Here is a 16,373-nt window from a genome sequence, read left to right on the forward strand (position 1 = left end):
GATCATGTGGTTTCATCGAGCTGTCCAAGGAGTGTTCAAAATGGTCAGTACAGGCATAAGGGTAGGTCATCTGCCTGTTCGACTGACAGCCCTTTTTGCTCAAGGCAGCAAGAATAGTAAGGGACAGCCTAGCAGCTGCCAATCATGGTGTCAAATCAGGTATCACCCAACATCTTTGCTTATTTATAGGAAACTAGACATCAGAAGGATTGCTTCCATTAAGAACTTACCATTAGCACTCATAATGATTTTTACTAGTTTGTTAACAGTGTTTAGCACCTGCCGGTGTCATGGGAAGAGATGGCTGCCCCTCATCTGCCTGTGTTAGTTACTCATTTCTCATTGCTGTGACAAAAATAACCAACTAACCAACTTGAGGAAGGAAGAGTTTATTTTGACTCACAATGTGAAGCTACAGCCCATCAACACAGTCATGGTGGCAGCAGTGTGGGGCAGAGAGGAAGGAGCGGGAGGGAACGCTGGCGCTTTGTGTTCTTTTCCCCTTTTATCGCGCCCACGACCCCAGTCCACAGGACACAGCCGGGGAGAATATCCCAACCTCAGTCGGTCCAGTCTCAAAACTCCCTCAAAGACACGTCCAGTGGTTTGTCTCCTTGGCTATTCTAGGTGCCGTCAAGTTGACAATTCCTGTTATCCACCACAGGTGAAGCCGCTTGTCTGTCTTAGAATAGATACACTTTTCCAAGAAAGAACATATTGCAAAGAGAATTCTGGCAAATGATAAAAACATGGGGAACAGACTACTTAGGGGTCCCAGGGAAAAGCATGGGGTAATGGAAAAGAATCATCAGAGAAATAGGAATCAAACCGTGGCATCTTCATGCCTTCCTTTTCCACACAAAGTCTCTCCTCTAACTTGAAAATTCTGCAGGGTTCAACTTAAACTGCTTATATACATGAAGCTATTTCTTGGTCAGAAATGGTTTAGATCCTCTTTGCAGTATTTTGGGTAATCTTAAACCTCCTTACTCAGTGGTATTGTCAAGCACTATAAAAACCAGAGATGCTATCCGATTGTTAGCTCACAAGCAGCCTACAACACTTGTATGGAGGTTGTTAAAAGGCAAGGCACACCCGGACCAGAGACAATGGCGGGCTCCTCTTGGCATTGCGGGTGGCAAAGCTTCATGTTGCCATCAGTTTCTTCTGACCATCAATCCCCTGTCTCCACCTTCTGTTTACAGCCTGATAAAGATGGTCCAGGGCTGCCAATGCTGCTGCTAACAAGATGAGCAGAGTGCTAGGGATTCAGGGAGACCGTCTACATTTAATGTCTTCTCTGCTTTTAAAAATGTTTATTCTCTGTCTCTCTGTCTCTGTCTGTCTGTCTCTCTCTGTTGGGGGGGGTCTTGCAAGAGGAGGTCAGAGAATAACTTGTGGGAGTTGATTCTCTCCTTCTACCATGTGGACCCCAGGGATTGAACTTGGATGTCGGGCTTGGCAGCAAGCACCTTTATGCTCTTAGCCATATTGCCAACCTGCCTTCTCTGTTTTTATGCACCCTTTGAATGCCTCAGGTGGGAAGTTGTTAATAGTCACTGAAGCAATTATTTGGAGAAACACTTAACATCATTTAGAGGACTCTTTATAGAATTAATCCATTCTGGTTTTTATTGTTAAAAACAGAGCTCAGAACACCATAATTAGCCCAAAAAATTTAAATGAGCTTGATCATGTGGATGCTTCCACAGATCTAAGGGTGCAGGGTGAAGTCACCCCTGAAAGCATGTGGAGAAGGAACGATGAATGCACAAGCTCTTGCTCAGTGCTGGTGACTTGGTAGATCACGTCTAAGCCACGTTGTTGCTGCTGTTGTTGCTGTTTTAACATTAATAGCAGTCATGATGTCTAGGGTTCAATGAAGTGAGATTTCTCAGACTGTGTTGTCCAAAGCGTAAATAGGTCTAACCTTTGTGTCTACGATGGGCTATTTCCAGAGATGCTTCAAATGCCTACCTAGCAACTTAATATTGGAGAGAATATCCTAAGCAAATTATTCTAACTATACAAAAGAAGTTTTGTGCACAAATACGTCAAACCCGGAAATGTATTTATAATAGCATACAATTTTAAGATTCCTTGAAGTTGAGGAGTTCTACCATAGCGTGATAAATCACTTCATAGACCATGGAAAGACATCATTACCAACTTCTCCTCTGCAGAATAAATTATCACGACCCCTAGACAATTGAAATATTGGTGGCATGCATCTTCCCGGGGTCTCTTCCATGTCATTTGGTTATATGATTCACACTTGGCTGTATGGAAAGAACAGGAGTTTCAGTTGCTTCTTGTTTTCATTTTAAGGTTGCTCTCTCAGTACAGTGATACTCAGCTGAGAGGGTAGAGGCAAATTCTCCGGGCATCCCTACCTAGCCAGTTAATACTGAAGAAACTGCCCCCAGGTAAATTATTCTAAGTATAGAAAAGAAGCTTAACGAACAAGTTAAACTCAGAAATGTACCTACAACTGCATTCAATTCTTGATATAATAATAAGTCATTATCAAATGTACTCAATACTTTATATTTCTAACAGTGAGAAGAATTACTAACTTTGAAACTCTTTCAGGTTGGTACATTGACATTTAAGTTTTATTTTAATATACAACTATCTGGCATTACTTGTATTTAACATGATTACATAAAACAGCTATTAAGGAAGTCATACGGTGCCTGTTCATGTTAGCATGTTACACACTTCCCTAAACGTGTCAGTCGTTGAGATCAAGTGAGCAACCTCAAGGCAGATAACAAGAACACTTACTTAAAATGCAAATATGAAATCCTCTTGGAGCATTCAGAATTTCGTTAAAGTAAGTGCTGCTCTGGGTTTGTGTAATGTCAAAATAGCACATCTGGAGGAAAGGTAACAGGGATTGAATAAGGCATGCAACTTTTGTATATTAGTAAAAATAATATCCAGGAAGAGTTCTCTTTATCAGTAAATCTTTTTGATGCCAAGATATACACTGGCAAACTTAATTTACTTTTATCTGAAATAAGCACTCTTGCATCTCAGTAATGTGTAGGTGAGATTTAGTGCTTTTGATTTTTTTTTGGGGGGGGGATGGAGGCCCCCAGTCAGCCATTACCCTACTCTTTTCTGGATTAGAGAAACACAGAAAAATAGAGTCATCCCAGTGGGCTTAGCAGTGTTTTCTAAACTTATATGATCAGAGTATAAATGAAACACTGTGAAAGGAAACAGTAATGATCTGTGGGGGATGAATTCATCTCAGAAAGATGAGAATGCCTTCTCTATCACATTTTCCGTTAAAGTGAACCAGCAAGGAAAAGACAGGGTAGGCACTAAGACAGAAAACCTCAAGTGAGAAAGAGGATGGGGAAGGCCATGAAGGAACAGAGGGGACAAGGAAGGAGCCGTGGGGAATGCCTGTGGCTCCAGACTGAGCTGTACCACTGGGACAGTGACAGCGAAGAGAAACAGGGCTTCCCTACGGGGCAGGGGGAGGTAGGAAAGAGAAGATTGGGGGTGGGCCATCAAAATTTGACAATAAATCTTACTTTATTTTCCTGAAGTGAAAGTGTTGGAAATGTAAGATTTTCTGTGTAGTGAGGAGTATTCATTATTGGTTTTTTTTGTTTCTTTGTTTTGCATTTAGAGATAGGGTTTCTTCTATGTAACGGCCCTGGCTGTCCTGGAACTTGCTCTGTAGACCAGGCTGGCTTCAAATTCACAGAGATTGGCCTGCCTCTGCCTCTCAACTGCTAGAATTAAAGGCTTGTGCCAACACTGGCCAGCACATTATTAGTTTTTGAGACACGAAGCTAATCTTCTTTCAGTTATCTGTAATATGTGTCCATGGTAAATAATGCTTTATATGCATATACACGCAAATTTAATCCAGCAAAGTGTCCGTGTTTGTTTTAAAAATTCTTTCTTTGCCGGGTGGTGGTGGTGGTGGTGGTGGCGGCGGCGGCGGCGGCGGCGGCGGCGGCGGCGGCGGCGGCGGCGGCGGCGCACGCCTTTAATCCCAGCACTCGGGAGGCAGAGCCAGGCGGATCTCTGTGAGTTCAAGGCCAGCCTGGGCTACCAAGTGAGTCCCAGGAAAGGCGCAAAGCTACACTGAGAAACCCTGTCTCGAAAAAAAAAAAAAAAACCCAAAACCAAAAAACAAACAACAACAACAACAACAACAAAATCTTTCTTAAAGAGTTTTCCATGTATGGGTGTTTTGCCTGTTGCATGTGTGTGAGTGTGTGTGTGTGTGTGTGTGTGTGTGTGTGTGTGTGCGCGCGCGCGCGCGCCCCATGCTTGTCTACTGCCTATGGAGGCCATAACAGGGCATAGAGGGCATTTGATGACATGAGACTGGAGTTTCAGAAGGCTATGAGCTGCCATGTGGGTTCTGAGAATCAAACCTGGGTCCTCTGGGGGAGCAACCAGTGCTCTCAATAGCTGAGCATCTTTCCAGCCCCTAAATGCTCCATATTCCTCCTCTTTTCCCCTCTCCTCCCCCCACTTCTTCCTCCTCCTTACTGTAGGCCAGAGTGGCCTCACACTTGCCATGATCCTCCTTCCTTGGCCTCCCGAGTGGTAGGAGAGCTGGGATTCCAAGTGAGTCCCACTATGCCTGACTCTTTTCCTTTTAATGAGTAGATCTCAAGGTTCTAATAGCAACATGGCTTCATTGTGTATCTTTTGATAACACAAAAATATTTTGATGTAGACTAGTTATCATTCGGTTCTAAAGTACTATCTATAGACTGTCATGAGATGTTCTTTAAATGATGAGTTATTGGGCATGTACTTCAAGCCATCTAAGTATCTGGATTTTTGCCCCAATTATTAATTTCCAACTTTGGTGCTTTGTGGTCAGGAAATGTATTAATTCTTAAAAAATGTATTGAATTCCTTTGTCATCTGTTTGTGATCAATTTATGTGAGTGAGTCATGGATACTTGAAAATGTAGTGCCTGATAGGCATTTTTTATTTATTCAACTGAGAGGGTCATGTGTATTCATTATCATTATGTTTACAATGGAAACCTCTCTTCCTGTTCATGTTTTGGCGGTTTCTTCAAATGCCTGCTTCTCACGTAGATATGGTAAAATTGGTGGCTATGATTCCGACTCACTCCTCCACTTGTTCTTGCAACTGCCTTTCTATTTCTGTTTATACATTTTGTCATTAGACTTGGAGACGCTTGTGATGGTCACATCTCCTTGACGGCTTGTTCCTTTTATGTCACCTGTCTCTTTACTTATTTGCCTTATATACTTATATTCTTTTTGCTGGTGTTTGCCTAATGCATCTGTTCCATTATTTTCCTGTTTATATTTCCGTACCATTATGTTATAACACTGTCTCTTAAAAATAATAGATTGCTAGAGTTGAAAGCAATGCGATCTGATCTGAGAACCAGGAGAGCTGTCTTACGGCTGGGGAGTGCTGGGGTTACTGATGCCGCCCGACTTGTCGACTGCCTTAATCTCCTTTGTCTCTTTGTTATGTGATTTCTCAGTGAGAAAGACAAGAAGCCCCTGACAACGGTTGCAAGGAAACAGACTCAGGCTTACGCAGTAGATGTCAGGATGCCCAAAGCAGGCAATAAATCCAAGACTTAATTTGGTTTTCTTGTGCGCCTGTGGAAATCAGGACAGAAATGATTGTGCAGGTACAATAAAAGAACAATTTAATAAATTCTACTTTGCTTTCCATTATTTCTCCCCTTAGGTTTTCATGGATGAAAACTCTTGGGAAGGCATTTTACCGTGATCTATGCAGATAGATACCATCACTGGGTTGTCAAGCCTTTGAAGGTGGGCGTGCCTTGCTTATGCTTACACAGTGCAGGTTCAGAGTGGCCTGACCCGAAGTCTTAAATTTTATGGAAGAAAAAGTGCATTTGCAAAGTGACACTTTCCTTTATGATGTGAACACTTCTGAAGGATGACAGTGATGCCAGGGTTTCCTCTTACTTCACTTCAGATCTGAGGGTGGCCTTAATGAGTATTTTTATAAGTGAGTCCAATTACACTATTAACAACTTCAAAACGATAAGTGAAAAGTAATTTTACACTGAAAAATAAGTATCACCTTTGCAAATCACTACACTGAGGAATGTACCATATTGTCTCCCTAGAGTTGTGGTTCTCAACCTGCAGGTCACGACCCCTTTGGGATGTGTCAAACGACTTCCACAGAGGTCACCTGTGGTGGTATTGTGTTCCCCAAAATATTGTGTACTCTAATAAATTTATCTGGGGTCAGAGAACAGACAGCCACTAGATACAAAGGCTAGAAAATGGTGGCACTCACACCTTTAATCCTAGCATTCCAGAGATAGAAATTCCTCTGGATCTCTGTGAGTTCAAGGCCACATTGGAAATAGCCAAGCATGGTGACACGCCTTTAATCCCAGAAAGCCAGCCTTTAATCCCAGGGAGTGGTGGTAGAAAGCAGAAAGATATATAAGGCGTGAGGACCAGAAACTAGAAGCATTTGGCTGGTTCAGCATTTGACTGGTTAAGCATGTGGCTGGTTAAGCATTCAGGCTTTTGAGCAGTAATTCAGCTGAGACCCATTCCGGATGAGGACTCAGAGGCCTCCAGTCTGAGGAGACAAAACCAGCTGAGGACCAGGCGAGGTGAGATAGCTGTGGCTTGTTCTGTCTCTCTGATCTACCAGCATGGACCCCAATAACTCGCCTCGGGTTTGATTTTATTAATAAGAACCTTTAAGATTCATCTACAGTCACCTAAGGCCATCAGAAAACATAAATATTTACATTATGATTCTTAACAGTAGTAAAAGTACAGTTATGAAGTAGCAACAAAAATCATCTTATGGTTGGGGGTCACCACAACATGAGGAACTGTATTAAAGGGTGGCAGCATCAGGAAGGTTGAGACCACTGCCCTAGAGGGTGGTAACAACAGTACCTGGCACACATGTTTGAATACATAATGATGGATACCTCATTAGTTCTTTTTCTCATTGCTGTAACGCAATGCCTGGTAAGAAACTGATGATTTAGGGGTTTGATTTGGCTACAGTTCATGGGGATGCAGTCTGTCATGGAGGGGAGAGCACAGCAGCAGGACCTCAAGGAGGCCGCTGGTCACATGGCATCTGCAGTCAGGAAGCAGGAGTGACGGACGCTGGTGCTTCATTTAGTCCAGGACCCCAGCCCCTGGAATGGCACTGTCATAATTAGGGTGATTCTTTCTACATCAATTAGCATAGTCTAGATCATTCCTCAATGAAATTCCTAGAAGTTTGTTTCCATGGTGATTCTCAGTCAAATCATGTGGACGATCAAGAGTAAATATCACTAATGTCATGCAGATCTCTACTCCTCAACTTTGAACACTTTCCATAGTCACACAGGTTCTGTCCTTGTAGCAAACACAGGCTGTAACTCTACCACTTTTGTCAGATTCTGACAGCCCGAAGGAGGAAGTCTTATCTTTCTTAGTGTTTCCATTTTGTCAACCCCGTCAAAAGCATCTTATGTGTGTTGTCCCCCTTATTCATAAAATTATTTATCTCCCTTCAGCCCCTCCTAGATAATCTCCCTTGAATCCCTCCAATGCCTCTCAAGTTGATAGCCTCTTTTATTTATAATTCCTACATACATATATAGGTATGTATGAATGTGTATGTACAAATATATATTCTTTTTCAGGCCCTCTGAATGGGTGAGACAGTTGATTGGCTTGATCTGTTTGGGAGGCAACTAGGCAGTGGTGCTGGGTCCTGTGCTCATTGCATGAGTTGGCTGTTTGAAACCTGGGGCTTATGCAGGAACACTTGGCTCAGTCTCGGAGGAGGGGACTGGACCTGCCTGGACTGAGTTTATCAGGTTGATCTCAGTCCTTGGGGGAGGCTTTGCCCTGGAGGAGGTGGGAATGGGGGGTGGGCTGGGGGGAAGGGGAGGGGGGCAGTATTGATGTAACCAACCGTCTTATTAAATAAGAAACACAGAAACAATGCAAAGGAGAAAGCCGAGAGGTCAGAGCTCAGAGCTAAGATCTCACCCTTCCGCCTGCGGTGTCCCAGCTTCCCGAAAGAGACCTATTTCCTGTCTGTTCGTCTATTTAAAGTATTTTGTTCTGCCTTCTCATTGGTTGTAAACCCAAACACGTGACTGCCTCGTCACTGTCTGAATGTACAGCCCCCTAGGTCTTAAAGGCATATGTCTCCAATGCTGGCTATATCCCTGAACACACAGATATCTATGGGATTAAAGGCGTGTGCCACCACCGCCACACTCTTGCTATGGCTCTAATAGCACTGACCCCCGGACAACTTTATTTATTAACAGGGCAGGAGGGGGGAGAACAAAGAAATCCATGGCTGATATGTAGAACTGAATGGTATTGTAAAATAAAATAAAAGAGGAAAAAAAAGAAATATATATATATATATATATATAATTTTTATATCATGTTGCCTGTGCCTATTGGCATGCCCATCCCCTTCCACCTTATGATGGGCTGTTTCTTTTTATTAATATTTTTTTCAATTCTTGAGAATTCCATGCAGTGTATTTTGATCTATTCACCACAACTTCTTCTCCTCATGACTCCTCCCAGATCCATTTCCATCTCCCCACCCCTTTCCAACTCCACATCTTTTTTCTTTTTAATAAGTCATTAAGTCTAATTTGTGTTTTCTGTACACCCCTGGGTGGTAGAGCCATCCACTGGAGTGTGGTCTTCTGACCAGGGGCCACGCCCCTTAGGAAAACTGACTTTCCTTCTCCAGAACCCATCACCTGCCAATAGCTTCTCAGCTGGGGCTGGGGCTCATGAGTCCCTCCCTACTGTAGGCTGGGATGTTGACTGGCTTGGCCCTGTGCAGGCCTGTTGAAGGCACCCACCATTGCTGTGAGTTCGTGAGTGCAGCAGGCTTACCATGCCCAGAAGTCACTGCTTTGCTCTGGTCCTCCCTGATTCTGGCTCTTGCAGTCCTTCGGCCCTCTCTTCTGTGATGTTTGTGGGAAGGAAGCAGTGATACAGATGCACCATTTCTACTGAGCACTCCGATGACACTTCTGTAGCGATAACGCCTGCACTACCACCACCCATTCACCATGTCTGAGCAAGGGGCTGTGGATCAAAACACAGAGACAAGAGACAGTGGGTCATTCAACTCAGCAGAATGCCGTTTATTGAAAGAGGGAGAAAACCCTAAATACAGGCTTATAGCACAATGGGAGAACCCCAGAGGGCAGAAGTTCGCTATTGATGTTTACAATCTTGCATCTAAGCTGTTAACACCCAATATGCAGAATACACAAACAAGGAACTTCCCTTAAGCATTCAGGAGGGTGGAACCCAGCAGGGAGTCAGCATAGAGAGGACATCTGGTCAAGGTCGGCAAGCAAGGCAACAGCTACCCAAAACGGGGGTCCAGGGACCTACACATTTCCTCTCTGCACTGTGGCAACTTGTGGTTTTCTGCATCAGCCACTGGTCAAGGCACAGAAGGCATCCCTGGTGTAGTCCCAGGGCAGCTCTCATCTATGAGAAGAGAGGAGTGGAGGAGAGGCTGATGTTGCAGGAAGTCATTCCTTAAGGGCTTTCAACATCTATTTTGCACTTGCAAAGGTTCAGCAAGTCTTTCTCTTTTTGTTGCTGTTGTTTTTTTTTTTTTTACTGTTGTTTTATAAAAATAATATTCAAGTACATGCATATGCTGTAAAATCAATACAGAAGCATAGAAAGTCAATGGCTGAAGTTGCATTTCCCTCCTATTCTCCCCTCCCTTCCCCCTTCATAGACAGTTAAAAACCAGAAATGCCATTTATCTTTCTCATACTCATTTTGTTCACTAAATACATCTTGGAACTTTTCTGAAGACAGCTCAAGAAAGGTTACTTATTAACAAATCTTTCTTAAACTGGATGTTTGGAAAGTTAGTTATTTCTCATGGAACATCTACCATGTTTTAGAAGCTTTGCAAGGAAATTTCAAGTTCCTCCTTGGGGTTATCATAATAATCCCAAAGGATGAACAATTTGTCTTGTTTAGTATATAATAACACCAATGGCAGTGAAGTTAAACTAGTCCTCCTGAGCCAAACTTGGAGGAAGTGAGGAAGGTCAAACCAACCTGTGCGCCCCTCTCACCTGACCGCACTGATTCCTGGGACTGAACCAAGCTGGCAAACAAGGCTACACACGTTCTGACTATATTGCCAACTTCTGAAACATACCATACAGAAAACAGGATTTACCTGATTGTCACTGGTGCAACTGTAGAATCTGTTTCCCTCAAAATGTACAAGATGCTTGATTACACTCAACTGGGAGCATCTTCTTCCTAGGATCCAAATACCTAGAAAGCAGAGTTTATGCCTAATTACACTAAGTGATCACTGGACCATCTCCCTCTCTCCCTTCTTTACTTTTCCCTTCTCTCTTCTTCATTTCTGGAGTGTGGGGCCAGGAGGCAGGGAGTCTTGATCTCACTATTTAGACCACACTGGCATCAAACCTATGGTCCTTCTGCCTCTACTTCTCAGGGCTGGGACTTCAGGTGTGCACCATCATGTCCAGCTTTAGAACATGATATGACACTTGGGGCGTAGATCCACCTTCTAGGTGTTAATGAACTAACAAGACAAATTCAAGGTCCACCGCAAACATTAAAGTAGATGATGCTACTGCAGATGGAGAATATTCTTCCTACTGGGGAGCTTTGCAATCCTGTGTGTCTGCACTTAAATATGTCCCCTGACTACTCAAGCACTGAGCCTTGGGTAGGCTGCTTGACTTCTTCTCACAGTTCCTTCAGATATAAAACACAGACGAAAATATCTTCTGCGGCAAGTTAAATAGAACAAGGCTCAACCTTGGAAGTGGAAGCCATGATTGCTACTATTGTTTCCACAAACAATAAGCAAATTATATTTGTCTCTATGTGTTAAAACATCTCTAACTAAAATCATCCATTAGTCTCCAGGCCACTCTCACACCAACACAGAGACAAAAAGGTGGAGAAATCCTCTCCATGGATGGAATGCTTGAGACAGAGACTAGAGAGAATTCGAATGTCGTCTCTATTTCTTGTGTGGCAGTTTATAGGCTTGTTAGAGTGGGATGTATGGAAGTTTTTCACACACCACCTTAAATACACACAGCCTGTGCGAGCCATAATCACCATGCCATCCATCATGGGCGTTCCCTGCCAGTCACGAGTCTCTAAACTAAACTGGACCTATAACGAAATCTAAGTGCCCTTCTCTCTATAAACAGGCGCAGAAGTCCCATGGTGACCTATTAGAGGTTTTCTGCATCCTTCCCCTGCCCCTTCTGATCCTTTTAGACTCTTCTTAGCAAACCATTGGTCATGACTAAAAGCAGCTAAGTGCTTGTTTTCTTGGTACTTAGCAGTTTCCCTGGAAGTCAGCAGGCAGAAATGTAGCCCTTAAGACAGACTCAGGCCAGATTAAGCGGGTAGAGGGAAGAGCATCACACAGGCCTTTCAAGAAGACTAGTGAAGACAAATGTATTCAGACTAACCTTTAAGTCACAAACGGCCGTGAACTTTTTCCTTCACAGACCACTTCTGGACCTTCTGATCTGTAGGACAAGGGCTGAAAGAAATGAAATGAACTCATTGTTTGAATGATAAGAAGGGGGAAAAAAGCAAGTTATGAGATCTAAGTTTATAAGAAGAGAGAAAAGTGCCTCTGAATTCTGGGATAAAAATGAGAGTTAATTCTAAATGATCTTCCTGGCTGCTCAGTGTAGATGAAAGTCTCTTCTGTAATCCAAGCCTTGTTTTTGTTTTGTTTTATGGTAAGTCCATTATTTGAGCAGTGTTCTTGACTTTCCTCCTGAGGATCACCCATGTTGTGACTTAGCTGTCCTTGATGGCTCTGTTTTAAAAGGCACATGATTCCTCTCCTTAGACCAGGGTCAGCTGACCTCCACTGATACCCCTACACTAGCTTGTCTCTAGCTTAGCTTTAGAGCAGAGAATTATGAAATTAAAAGGCTTAAGAAAATGTCAAACCAATGTCAGTATTTTTGAATTAAATGTGTTGCATCTGAATTCTTGATGATATCTATTAGAAGGAACATTATAATAAGTACTAGTTAATAAATTAATTTTGCTCTTGAATACTAAAGCTTGCTGTTCTCCATAGAAACAGCACACAGCCAGCCTCTTGGACCACAGCATATATAATGATCCGTAATCTAGAGATTACCACATTGCGGGGACAAATCGTGCCACATTCAACTTGTCGCTTCTGCTTCCTGTTCTTTTCGTTTTCTTGCTCTCATGGGATATTTAGGTTTTCAAAAATAATTTCTGGCAGTCCTCAAGGTGTTCCTTAAACGTGCCTGTGAGATGCTGATATCCTTGTTCTTATTTCGTTTGTTAGCATGTATCATGGGATAAATCAAATAAATATGATGCTTGTATTATTTGAATTTGTGGCATGGGGAAAGGGAATATACAGAATTAAGATGAAAGAGGTAAATGAAAACTTCACGCTCTTGGTTTTGATGAGAAATATTAATAGGACTTTCTAAATGTAAGAATTCCGGCAAAATTAGCCCATACTATTCTTTTTTTTTTTTTTTTAAACTTTTGTTGATTCTTTGTGGATTTCACACCATACATTCCAATCCCACTTATCTCTCTGTCCCCTCACATCTGCCCTCTGCCCTTGCAACCCCTCCAAAACAAAACCAAATTTAAGAGAAAAACCAAACCCCAAACAAAACAAAGAAACAAAACAAAATAACAAAAAGAAAGAAAGAAAGAAAGAAAGAAAGAGAGAGAGAGAGAAAGAAAGAAAGAAAGAAGGAAAGAAGAAAAAAGAAAAGAAAAGAAAAGAATCTTGTGGAAACTGTAGTGTGGCCCACTGAGGCACACAGGTTACCCTTTAGTCTGCTCATCTTTACTTGCAAGTGTTCCTTGGCATGGTCGAGGTGGCTGACCAAACCCCAGCCATCTGAATGGCCCTTGGTGACAACAGGAGCCCTGGACATCAACTCAGACTGTGGCTGCTGTAAGGCCACGGACCCAGACATGGCCCTCTGCAGCAGTCCTGGGCCCAGATGACACTATGGCCCTGGGTGACAGCACAGACCATTCAGACCGGCATGGCCCCTGAAACAGCGTGGCCCTTGGACACCAACACGGCCCCAGGTGGTAGCCCAGACCTCAGGCATCTGCACCACTGCCAGTGATGACAGGAGCCACAGACGTTAACACAGGCTCCCTCAGCTGCTCCAGGGCCCAGGACAGAATTGGTCCTTGTTATAGCCCAGGCCCAGACATTTCCCAGGACTTGGGTGGCCAGATGGCCATTCACATCAGCCTGTTCCTCACCACCCTCACCTCTTCAGATCCTTCTCTCTCTCCAGCCCACAACCATTCTGCCTCTCCCTGTCTTCCACCTCCCCACCCTGTAGTTTCTCACCACAATGGTGCCCAACCGCCCAGTGCTGGGGCTCCTAGGAACAGGAAGGTGCTTGGTTGAAAACTGCCTGCACCAGACTTAGGGGATGGCATGGAGCTGTTGCTTTTGCTCTCTTCCGTGCCCAGGCTAGGCCTACAGATTCAGGGTGGGGTTGCAGCTCCTGCTTGATTGTGGCCACCACAGACCCAAAAGTCTGTCTGTGTCCATCACTGATTCAGCCAGAATATTCTTACCAGAAAGTAAAGAAGCCATCCAAAACTAATAAAGATGCCAATTTTAGGAGCTAATCTTGGATTGAAATTAATTAAATAGATTCATGAACAAACTTCTTAATCATCACTGGAAGATATGAAAGGGCAGCTTTAACATTTAAGTTGGTACGTAAAGAGAGGAAATTCAAACATCCTGCCTATTTAAAAAACAAAATAATACTCGAGTCTTAGAATAATTAATTGCTGGAATGAAAATACCCCTTAGTCATAGTTACCATATTCTGATTAGTCAGTGAATGTGGACTTTTCATCGTTGTTATACAAGCCCGATTGAATTCATGGATCTAGGTAATAATCACAAATGCTTGTGAGCATCCAAATAAAAGTCGTATGTTACATGATGGAGATCCCTGGCATCATCTTTAGAGGGGCTGTGTAAAATCACTGAACCTGAATCGGACCCAGGCTCCACACCATCAACCAAGTTACAAGAGAACAGAGGAAGGAGCAAGTCTACAGACACCTGCTGACGAAGTCAGTCTAGACTCCTGGACGAGTTTTCTTCTGTGAGAAATGGAGGGGAGATGTCAAGAAAAAAGTTCAGGTAGGAGAGAGAAATCTAAAGATTAAAAGAGACTCTAAGCAAACCACACATTAGCTATGTTTAGTCATTGCTTTGACTCTGATTTAATCAAAAATTTTAACTGAAATCGTGAGAGAATTGGGGAAATTACAATACTAGCCTATCAATTTTTGACAGTAAGTAGTTATTATTAATTTTAGGAATGCAAATACGCTGCAGATATGTTCAAAGAGAATTCTTAGCTCTTGGAGGTACAGAATTAAGGCCGTACAAATAATATGAAATGTCTGTGACTTATTTTTAATTCTTCTAAAAATTTTTTATGTGTTTTGATGTTTCTTGATTATGTGATGATGTGTGTGTTATTTGTACCTCATGCATGCCTGTTGTCTACTGAAGCCAGAAGAGGGCTTTATACGCCCTGTGACTGCTGTTGCAAATGGTTGTGAGCCATTATGTGGGTGCTAAGAATTGAACCTGGGTCTTTGGCAAGAACAATAAGTGTTCTCAATCATTAAGCCATATCTCTAGCCCCTATGGCTTGGTTTTAAATAATCCAGAGCTAGAGTGAGATTTTAGATGTGGGTTTAAATGAAATAAGATTGATTGACCACAAGTAATAAGTTTTGAAGTTGAGTCATAGATATATAGAGGTTCAGTACACTATTCTCTCCAATCTTCAGATGTGCTTGAAATTTTTTAGGATAAAAGGGAAATTATTTTCCTAAGTCATTTTCTATGGACAATGGATTTGTAACAGCTACATCTTCTTTCATTTTTTTGTTTGTTTTTTGTTTTTATGTTTAGTGAAAGGAAAAGTATCCATTGGCTCAGGACTGACAAGACCAAGTTATCAGTATAAAGGAGATTTATTTGCCCCAGAGAGACAGAGGCCAGGGATACGGGACAAAGACAGGAGATGGAGAAAGAGAGAGAAGGGGAAGAGAACCAGTGAAATGGGGCAGGGGCATTTGCCCTAGAGGACAAAGGACTGCCTCTGGATAGAGAGGAGACAGACATGGCACACAGGAAAACAGCAGTTGATAAGTACACAGGGAACCCTGTGTTAGGATGAGGTGTTTAATTTTATTTGAGCATGTTAATTAGGTGAGCCAAAGTGAGATTTTGATTGCTGGACTTCAATATTTTGGTAGCTGGATCATGGTAGTCAGCCTCAGGAGGAGGAATTGGCCAAATAAGGGAATAGACCTTGAGGGCTAGCTTCAGGAAGTCATTTAATGGTTTTTTGCAAGGAAGAGGGAACTGGGAGAAGGGCAAGGCCTGCCAGAGCCATGCTCCGGTGGGCTAGTGTCTCTTCCCTTAGGATCTTCCCTTTGCCTTTTGAAGGGTCTCTCTGTTACTGAGTATAATTATCAATCACGATGGTGCTACACCACTACATGAAGACAATGCCATGGTCCAAGCTGCCTATATCCTTCCACACTGACAAGATTTTACAAAACTTTCATCATCAACACACCCACACCATTCTGTATCTTGCCATGGTTTACTTGACAAGTTTTTGTGACTTTTAATTTGAATAAAGACATTTTCATAATACTTCTAAGTGGTGCCAGCATATTTTCTCTCTCTCTCTCTCTCTCTCTCTCTCTCTCTCTCTCTCTCTCTCTCTCTCTCACACACACACACAAACACACACACACACACACACACACACACACATACACACACGAATAATGGGCATCTGATTGTCAGTCAAGGTTTCTGATGCTGTTTGGATTTCTCTCTTGGCTTGTTTCAATTCAGGCCTTGCTCCAATTTCACTCAGATTGTGAGAGAAAGCTACCCCTTGCGTGGGAGCTTCTTCCGCTAGCATCTATTCAAACATATTTTAAGATAATTGAAGATTTTGTAGCGAAATGGCAACTGTTATAGCAGGATAATTGTTCCTTCATAGGTTTTTGTCAAGTGGGATTTGGGATAAAGACGGAGAGACTAGATGGAGACCCTCTTGGAGCCAATCCTGGATCTGGAAGAGAAATAGGTGTCTGGTGAGAAAGGAAGAACTGTACTCCATGCAGTAGAGTGCTGGAACTGAGTCCTGGCATCTCATGAGAGTCCATTGTGTCCAGCTCTGCCTGGTTCTGTGTGCAGAGGCACAGAGTTAGTGGTTTGAAATTAG

Source organism: Peromyscus leucopus, chromosome 19 (assembly GCF_004664715.2).
Source record: "Peromyscus leucopus breed LL Stock chromosome 19, UCI_PerLeu_2.1, whole genome shotgun sequence".
NCBI lineage: Eukaryota > Metazoa > Chordata > Mammalia > Rodentia > Cricetidae > Peromyscus > Peromyscus leucopus.